We start from the raw sequence: 9,249 nt of genomic DNA on the forward strand, positions 1-9,249 counted from the left end.
CTGCTATAGAGCCCTACAGGAATAACACCTGCTATAGAGGCCTACAGTAATAACACCTGCTATAGGAATCTACAGTAATAACACCTGCTATAGGAATCTACAGTAATAACACCTGCTACAGGGGTATACAGTAATAACACCTGCTACAGGAATCTGCTGTAATAACACCTGCTTCAGGAATCTACAGTAATAACACCTGCTACGGGGGTCTACAGTAATAACACCTGCTACAGGGGCCTACAGTAATAACATCTGCTATAGGGGTCTACAGTAATAACACCTGCTATAGAGGTCTACAGTAATAACACCTGCTATAGGGGCCTACAGTAATAACACCTGCTATAGAGGTCTACAGTAATAACACCTGCTATAGGGGCCAACAATAATAACACCTGCTATAGGGATCTACAGTAATAACACCTGCTATAGGGGTCTACAGTAATAAGACCTGCTATAGGGGTCTACAGTAATAACACCTTCTATAGAGGCCTACAGTAATAACACCTGCTATAGAGGCCTACAGTAATAACACCTGCTATAGAGGTCTACAGTAATAACACCTGCTATAGGGGCCAACAGTAATAGCACCTGCTATAGGGGTCTACAGTAATAACACCTGCTATAGGGGCCTACAGTAATAACACCTGCTATAGGGGTCTACAGTAATAACACCTGCTACAGGGGTCTACAGTAATAACACCTGCTACAGGAATCTACAGTAATAACACCTGCTTCAGGAATCTACAGTAATAACACCTGCTACAGGGGACTACAGTAATAACACCTGCTATAGGGGTCTACAGTAATAACACCTGCTATAGAGATCTACAGTAATAACAACTGCTATAGGGGTCTACAGTAATAACACCTGCTACAGGGGCCTACAGTAATAACACCTGCTATAGAGTCCTACAGTAATAACACCTGCTACAGGGGCCTACAGTAATAACTCCTGCTATAGAGGCCTACAGTAATAATATCTGCTATAGGGGTCTACAGTAATAACACCTGCTACAGGAATCTACAGTAATAACACCTGCTATAGAGGCCTACAGTAATAACACCTGCTATAGGGGCCTACAGTAATAACACCTGCTATAGAGGCCTACAGTAATAACACCTGCTATAGAGACCTACAGTAATAACACCTGCTACAGGAATCTACAGTAATAACACCTGCTATAGAGGCCTACAGTAATAACACCTGCTATAGGGGCCTACAGTAATAACACCTGCTATAGAGGCCTACAGTAATAACACCTGCTATAGGAATCTACAGTAATAACACCTGCTACATGGGCCTACAGTAATAACACCTGCTATAGGGGTCTACAGTAATAACACCTGCTATAGGGGCCTACAGTAATAACACCTGCTACAGGAATCTACAGTAATAACACCTGCTATCGGAATCTACAGTAATAACACCTGCTACAGGGGCCTACAGTAATATCACCTGCTTCAGGGGTCTACAGTAATAACACCTGCTATATAGGCCTGCAGTAATAACACCTGCTATAGGGGCCTACAGAAATAACACCTGCTATAGAGGCCTACAGTAATAACACCTGCTATAGAGGCCTACAGTAATAACACCTGCTATAGGGGCCTACAGTAATAACACCTGCTATAGAGGCCTACAGTAATAACACCTGCTATAGGGGTCTACAGTAATATCACCTGCTATAGAGGCCTACAGTAATAACACCTGCTATAGAGGCCTACAGTAATACCACCTGCTATAGGGGCCTACAGTAATAACACCTGCTATAGAGGCCTACAGTAATAACACCTGTTATAGAGGCCTACAGTAATAACACCTGCTATAGAGGCCTACAGTAATGACCCCTGCTATAGGAATCTACAATAATAACACCTGCTACAGGGGCCTACAGTAATAACACCTGCTACAGGGGCCTACAGTAATAACACCTGCTATAGAGGTCTACAGTAATAACACCTGCTATAGAGGCCTACAGTAATAACACCTGCTATAGAGGCCTACAGTAATACCACCTCCTATAGGGGCCTACAGTAATAACACCTGCTCAGACAGACAGGCGGCTATTTTCCCTGACGTTTCCTCCCTCACTGCTCTCTTCTTTGTTCGGAGCCGTGTGAGGAGGAGGAGGAGTTGGGAGAATGTTTGTGGAGCAGTGTAACTATTTTGAGTTGCACACGGAGCTTTGTGGACTGAGTTTCGCTGCGTTGTTGTTGAGGGAAGAATCTAAATGTCAGTTTTGCGTTCCAGCTGCGGTCGAGCACTACCCTGCACTGACCGAGCGGAGTAGAGCAGAGCAGGTGCCTACTAAAAACAATAGCGCAACCAGCAATCACCCTCATGCCCAGACCCAGTCAGCTCAGCTCAGAACAGCACAGCACTGCACTGCCAAGACCAGTAGAGATCACGACAGCCTACCCCAACCCAGCTAGCGCAGGCCCAGCTCAAGCGAAACTAAACCCAGCCAAGCCTAACACAGTAGCTTCAGTATAGCCCAGTCCAGCCCTGCCCAGCTCTGCCTATAGCACATCCTAGTCCCAGCCTAGCCATCCTAGCCCCAGCCTAGTCCCAGCCTAGCCATCCTAGCCCCAGCCTAGTCCCAGCCTAGCCCCAGCCTAGCACAGCCTAGTCCCATCTTAGCCCCAGCCAGCACTGCCTAGTCCCAGCATAGCACAGCCTAGCCCCACCCTTGCACAGCCTAGTCCCAGCATAGCACAGCCTAGTCCCATCCTAGCCAGCCTAGCCCCAGCCTAGTCCCAGCCTAGTCCCAGCCTAGCACAGCCTAGCCCCATCCTAGCACAGCCTAGTCCCAGCCTAGCACAGCCTAGCACAGCCTGGTCCCACCCTAACACAGCCTAGTCCCACCCTAGCACAGCCTAGTCCCAGCCTAGTCCCAGCCTAGCCTCAGCCTAGCACAGCCTAGCACAGCCTAGCCCCAGCCTAGCACAGCCTAGTCCCAGCCTAGCATAGCCTAGTCCCAGCCTAGCACAGCGTAGCCCCAGCCTAGCACAGCCTAGCCCCAGCCTAGAATAGCCTAGTCCCATCCTATCACTGCCTAGTCCCAGCCTAGCATGGCCTAGTCCCAGCCTAGCATGGCCTAGTCCCAGCCTAGCATGGCCTTTCCCCAGCCTAGCATAGCCTTGCCCCAGCCTAGCACAGCCTAGCACAGCCTACATGGCCTAGTCCCAGCCTAACACAGCCAAATCCAGCCAGCCATGGCTGCCCATGTGGACACGTTCTCTCTGCTACGTGGGAACCTTCCAGAACATTAAACACATTAAACACACAGCAGCTAGTTGTTTGTTGTTCTCTCTGTCATACCATGACCATGGTGTTTGTTTATGTTTGGGAGTCATTTCGTTGACATGATACAATCTTTGTTTTGTCTGAATGTTTTTGATGTGTTCACAAAGTATTTATCACTCCGGAATTATTCATTTTAGGGCACAAAATTACAAAACTGTGTTATTTTGTGAAAATAATCAAACAACATTTTTTTTAAATCATTTATTTCCCTGGGCCTCTTTTTGCCATTAAAATGCTCAGTCTGATCGTGTGGGCGTGTTGATACAAATGTAAATGTATTTACATAAACAGCCCTGATTGGCCGATAGGAGCGTATAGACTCTAGAGCCTACCCCACTTACCCCTTCAAAGTAGGCGGATACATACAGTGGGGCAAAAAAGTATTTAGTCAGCCACCAATTGTGCAAGTTCTCCCACTTAAAAAGATGAGAGAGGCCTGTAATTTTCATCATAGGTACACGTCAACTATGACAGACAAAATGAGAAAGAAAATTCCAGAAAATCACATTGTAGGATTTTTTATGAATTTATTTGCAAATTATGGTGGAAAATAAGTATTTGGTCACCTACAAACAAGCAAGATTTCTGGCTCTCACAGACCTGTAACTTCTTCTTTAAGAGGCTCCTCTGTCCTCCACTCGTTACCTGTATTAATGGCACCTGTTTGAACTTGTTATCAGTATAAAAGACACCTGTTCACAACCTCAAACAGTCACACTCCAAACTCCACTATGGCCAAGACCAAAGAGCTGTCAAAGGACACCAGAAACAAAATTGTAGACCTGCACCAGGCTGGGAAGACTGAATCTGCAATAGGTAAGCAGCTTGGTTTGAAGAAATCAACTGTGGGAGCAATTATTAGGAAATGGAAGACATACAAGACCACTGATAATCTCCCTCGATCTGGGGCTCCACGGAAGATCTCACCCCGTGGGGTCAAAATGATCACAAGAACGGTGAGCAAAAATCCCAGAACCACACGGGGGGACCTAGTGAATGACCTGCAGAGAGCTGGGACCAAAGTAACAAAGCCTACCATCAGTAACACACTATGCCGCCAGGGACTGAAATCCTGCAGTGCCAGACGTGTCCCCCTGCTTAAGCCAGTACATGTCCAGGCCCGTCTGAAGTTTGCTAGAGAGCATTTGGATGATCCAGAAGAGGATTGGGAGAATGTCATATGGTCAGATGAAACCAAAATATAACTTTTTGGTAAAAACTCAACTCGTCGTGTTTGGAGGACAAAGAATGCTGAGTTGCATCCAAAGAACACCATACCTACTGTGAAGCATGGGGGTGGAAACATCATCCTTTGGGGCTGTTTTTCTGCAAAGGGACCAGGACGACTGATCCATGTAAAGGAAAGAATGAATGGGGCCATGTATCGTGAGATTTTGAGTGAAAACCTCCTTCCATCAGCAAGGGCATTGAAGATGAAACGTGGCTGGGTCTTTCAGCATGACAATGATCCCAAACACACCGCCCGGGCAACGAAGGAGTGGCTTCGTATGAAGCATTTCAAGGTCCTGGAGTGGCCTAGCCAGTCTCCAGATCTCAACCCCATAGAACATCTTTGGAGGGAGTTGAAAGTCCGTGTTGCCCAGCGACAGCCCCAAAACATCACTGCTCTAGAGGAGATCTGCATGGAGGAATGGGCCAAAATACCAGCAACAGTGTGTGAAAACCTTGTGAAGACTTACAGAAAACGTGTTGACCTGTGTCATTGCCAACAAAGGGTATATAACAAAGTATTGAGATAAACTTTTGTTATTCACCAAATACTTATTTTCCACCATAATTTGCAAATAAATTCACTAAAAATCCTACAATGTGATTTTCTGGATTTTTTTTTCTAATTTTGTCTGTCATAGTTGAAGTGCACCTATGATGAAAATGACAGGCCTCTCTCATCTTTTTAAGTGGGAGAACTTGCACAATTGGTGGCTGACTAAATACTTTTTTGCCCCACTGTATGCAAATAGATATGACTGGCCATTGGTCAGAATAGTCCGATCAGATTATCCCTGAACAGGCTGAAATTCCAGGCATTTTTTTTTCTTATCAAAAAACTTTACGGAAATGTGCTTTATTTTTTACTGGAAAATCCCTTTAAGAACAGTCCAGATGAAGTGATGAGAGATATTATATAGGATTCATGTGTAAAATCTTTGAAATTAAATTAAGAATACATGCAAAGCATTTTATCTTTCTTCGCCTTTACATCTCTCATTAGATCTGTATGATGCGGTCATTTTTATTTGTCCTTATTTGTTCTTTTGAACTCGGCTGTGCTACTGATTAAGACGCTGACGTAATTGTCATTTACGGTAAAAGTGTAAAGTGGTAGTAATGGGAGGTTGAGTATCCGCTCCCACTGAAACGTTCTGACAGACTAGGCCCTTTATTAAAGGACCACAGCTGCTCCCACATACACACCACTGCGTTTAATCTCAGTGGAGGGGCCACGTTCTGGCTGGACCGTTCAGGCACGCCCAGAAAAGTACAAAACAATTATGTCTTCAAAAGTGGTATGTTCTGAAAACTATAGCCATGTCCAATAACATCCTCTAGCTAGGATACAGGCTGTTTCTGAAGAGCTGGCTTTTGGAGCTTGTAGGATTTTAAACACACACACTTTACTTTCTCAATTACTTTCAGTTCATTTAGTTAATTGAATAATCTTATAATATAGGACATAAACAAAATATGTCAGTTCAAAGAATTGGATATTTCCCAACAGGGTTTCTTCTCTGTAACCGTCCTGTCTAGGCCTCTCCATGTGCCAACTCGTCCAGGACTCCAGGTTTATCATCTACCACCACATCACCAGGACTCCCCTCCAGCCAGAGCTCTAGATCCAGGATGTAGTCTACCACCACATCACCAGGACTCCCCTCCAGTCAGAGCTCTAGATCCAGGATGTAGTCTACCACCACATCACCAGGAATCCCTCTCCAGCCAGAGCTCTAGATCCAGGATGTAGTCTACCACCACATCACCAGGACTCCCCTCCAGTCAGAGCTCTATATCCAGGTTTATCATCTACCACCACATCACCAGGACTCCCCTCCAGTCAGAGCTCTACATCCAGGTTTATCATCTACCACCACATCACCAGGACTCCCCCTCCAGTCAGAGCTCTAGATCCAGGTTTATCATCTACCACCACATCACCAGGACTCCCCCTCCAGTCAGAGCTCTAGATCCAGGATGTAGTCTACCACCACATCACCAGGACTCCCCTCCAGCCAGAGCTCTAGATCCAGGTTTATCATCTACCACCAGATCACCAGGACTCCCCCTCAAGCCAGAGCTCTAGATCCAGGTTTATCATCTACCACCACATCACCAGGACTCCCCTCCAGCCAGAGCTCTAGATCCAGGTTTATCATCTACCACCACATCACCAGGACTCCCCCTCCAGCCAGAGCTCTAGATCCAGGTTTATCATCTACCACCACATCACCAGGACTCCCCTCCAGTCAGAGCCCTAGATCCAGGATGTAGTCTACCACCACATCACCAGGACTCCCTCTCCAGCCAGAGCTCTAGATCCAGGTTTATCATCTACCACCTCATCACCAGGACTCCCCTCCAGTCAGAGCTCTAGATCCAGGATGTAGTCTACCACCACATCACCAGGACTCCCCCTCCAGCCAGAGCTCTAGATCCAGGTTTATCATCTACCACCACATCACCAGGACTCCCCCTCCAGCCAGAGCTCTAGATCCAGGTTTATCATCTACCACCACATCACCAGGACTCCCCCTCCAGCCAGAGCTCTAGATCCAGGTTTATCATCTACCACCACATCACCAGGACTCCCCTCCAGACAGAGCTCTAGATCCAGGATTATAATTTACCACCACATCACCAGGACTCCCCCTCCAGCCAGAGCTCTAGATCCAGGATGTAGTCTACCACCACATCACCAGGACTCCCCCTCCAGCCAGAGCTCTAGATCCAGGTTTATCATCTACCGCCACATCACCAGGACTCCCCTCCAGCCAGAGCTCTAGATCCAGGATTATAATTTACCACCACATCACCAGGACTCCCCCTCCAGCCAGAGCTCTAGATCCAGGTTTATCATCTACCACCACATCACCAGGACTCCCCTCCAGCCAGAGCTCTAGATCCAGGATTATAATTTACCACCACATCACCAGGACTCCCCCTCCAGCCAGAGCTCTAGATCCAGGATGTAGTCTACCACCACATCACCAGGACTCCCCTCCAGCCAGAGCTCTAGATCCAGGATGTAGTCTACCACCACATCACCAGGACTCCCCCTCCAGCCAGAGCTCTAGATCCAGGATGTAGTCTACCACCACATCACCAGGACTCCCCTCCAGTCAGAGCTCTAGATCCAGGATGTAGTCTACCACCACATCACCAGGACTCCCCTCCAGCCAGAGCTCTAGATCCAGGTTTATCATCTACCACCACATCACCAGGACTCCCCTCCAGCCAGAGCTCTAGATCCAGGTTTATCATCTACCACCACATCACCAGGACTCCCCTCCAGCCAGAGCTCTAGATCCAGGTTTATCATCTACCACCACATCACCAGGACTCCCCTCCAGCCAGAGCTCTAGATCCAGGATGTAGTCTACCACCACATCACCAGGACTCCCCTCCAGCCAGAGCTCTAGATCCAGGATGTAGTCTACCACCACATCACCAGGACTCCCCCTCCAGCCAGAGCTCTAGATCCAGGATGTAGTCTACCACCACATCACCAGGACTCCCCTCCAGTCAGAGCTCTAGATCCAGGATGTAGTCTACCACCACATCACCAGGACTCCCCTCCAGCCAGAGCTCTAGATCCAGGTTTATCATCTACCACCACATCACCAGGACTCCCCCTCCAGTCAGAGCTCTAGATCCAGGATGTAGTCTACCACCACATCACCAGGACTCCCCTCCAGCCAGAGCTCTAGATCCAGGTTTATCATCTACCACCACATCACCAGGACTCCCCTCCAGCCAGAGCTCTAGATCCAGGATGTAGTCTACCACCACATCACCAGGACTCCCCTCCAGCCAGAGCTCTAGATCCAGGTTTATCATCTACCACCACATCACCAGGACTCCCCCTCCAGCCAGAGCTCTAGATCCAGGATGTAGTCTACCACCACATCACCAGGACTCCCCCTCCATCCAGAGCTGCTCCACCGTCTCCCTCCATGTTACCAGCCCTCACCTCACACTGCTATTTAGCACGTATTGGAATTCACTGGAAGACTCTAATTTGATGTAATAAAGGGTGTTTTAGTCAGTGACATGGTGCTACTTCCCTGTCCTGCTATCAGCCTCCGGGTGTGAGAACTGAGGAAGGATAATGGTGTAGTGTAGTGTAGTGTAGTACGGTGCAGTGTAGTGTAGTGTAGTGTAGTGTAGTACGGTGCAGTGATAGTGTGGTGTGGTGTAGTGTAGTGTAGTGTGGTGTGGTGTAGTGTAGTGTAGTGTGGTGTGGTGTAGTGTAGTGTAGTGTAGTGTAGTGTAGTGTAGTGTGGTGTAGTGTAGTGTGGTGTAGTGTAGTGTAGTGTAGTGTAGTGTAGTGTAGTGTAGTGTAGTGTAGTGTAGTGTGGTGTGGTGTGGTGTGGTGTGGTGTGGTGTGGTGTAGTGTAGTGTGGTGTAGACCTAGAGATGTAGCATGGCTGCAGATAAAACTAGAGACCTAGTGTGTTTTGATATTGGGATACAGAGTTTAGATTTACTAACTCTGCTATGACTTTGCAGTCAGTGTGTTTTGAGTGCAGCCAGTCAGGCACCCCTGTCCTGTCCTGTCCTGTCCTGTCCTGTGTTAGTTAAAACCTAATTGTTTTTATTCCTCGTAGGAAAGGAAAGCCCAGATTGTTTCAAGCAGCATCCCAAACGGCAACCTATTCCCTCTATGGAGTGGAGTACTCTTCACCAGGGCCCATAGAGAGATCCAT

Source organism: Salmo salar, chromosome ssa15 (genome assembly GCF_905237065.1).
Source record: "Salmo salar chromosome ssa15, Ssal_v3.1, whole genome shotgun sequence".
NCBI classification, from domain to species: domain Eukaryota; kingdom Metazoa; phylum Chordata; class Actinopteri; order Salmoniformes; family Salmonidae; genus Salmo; species Salmo salar.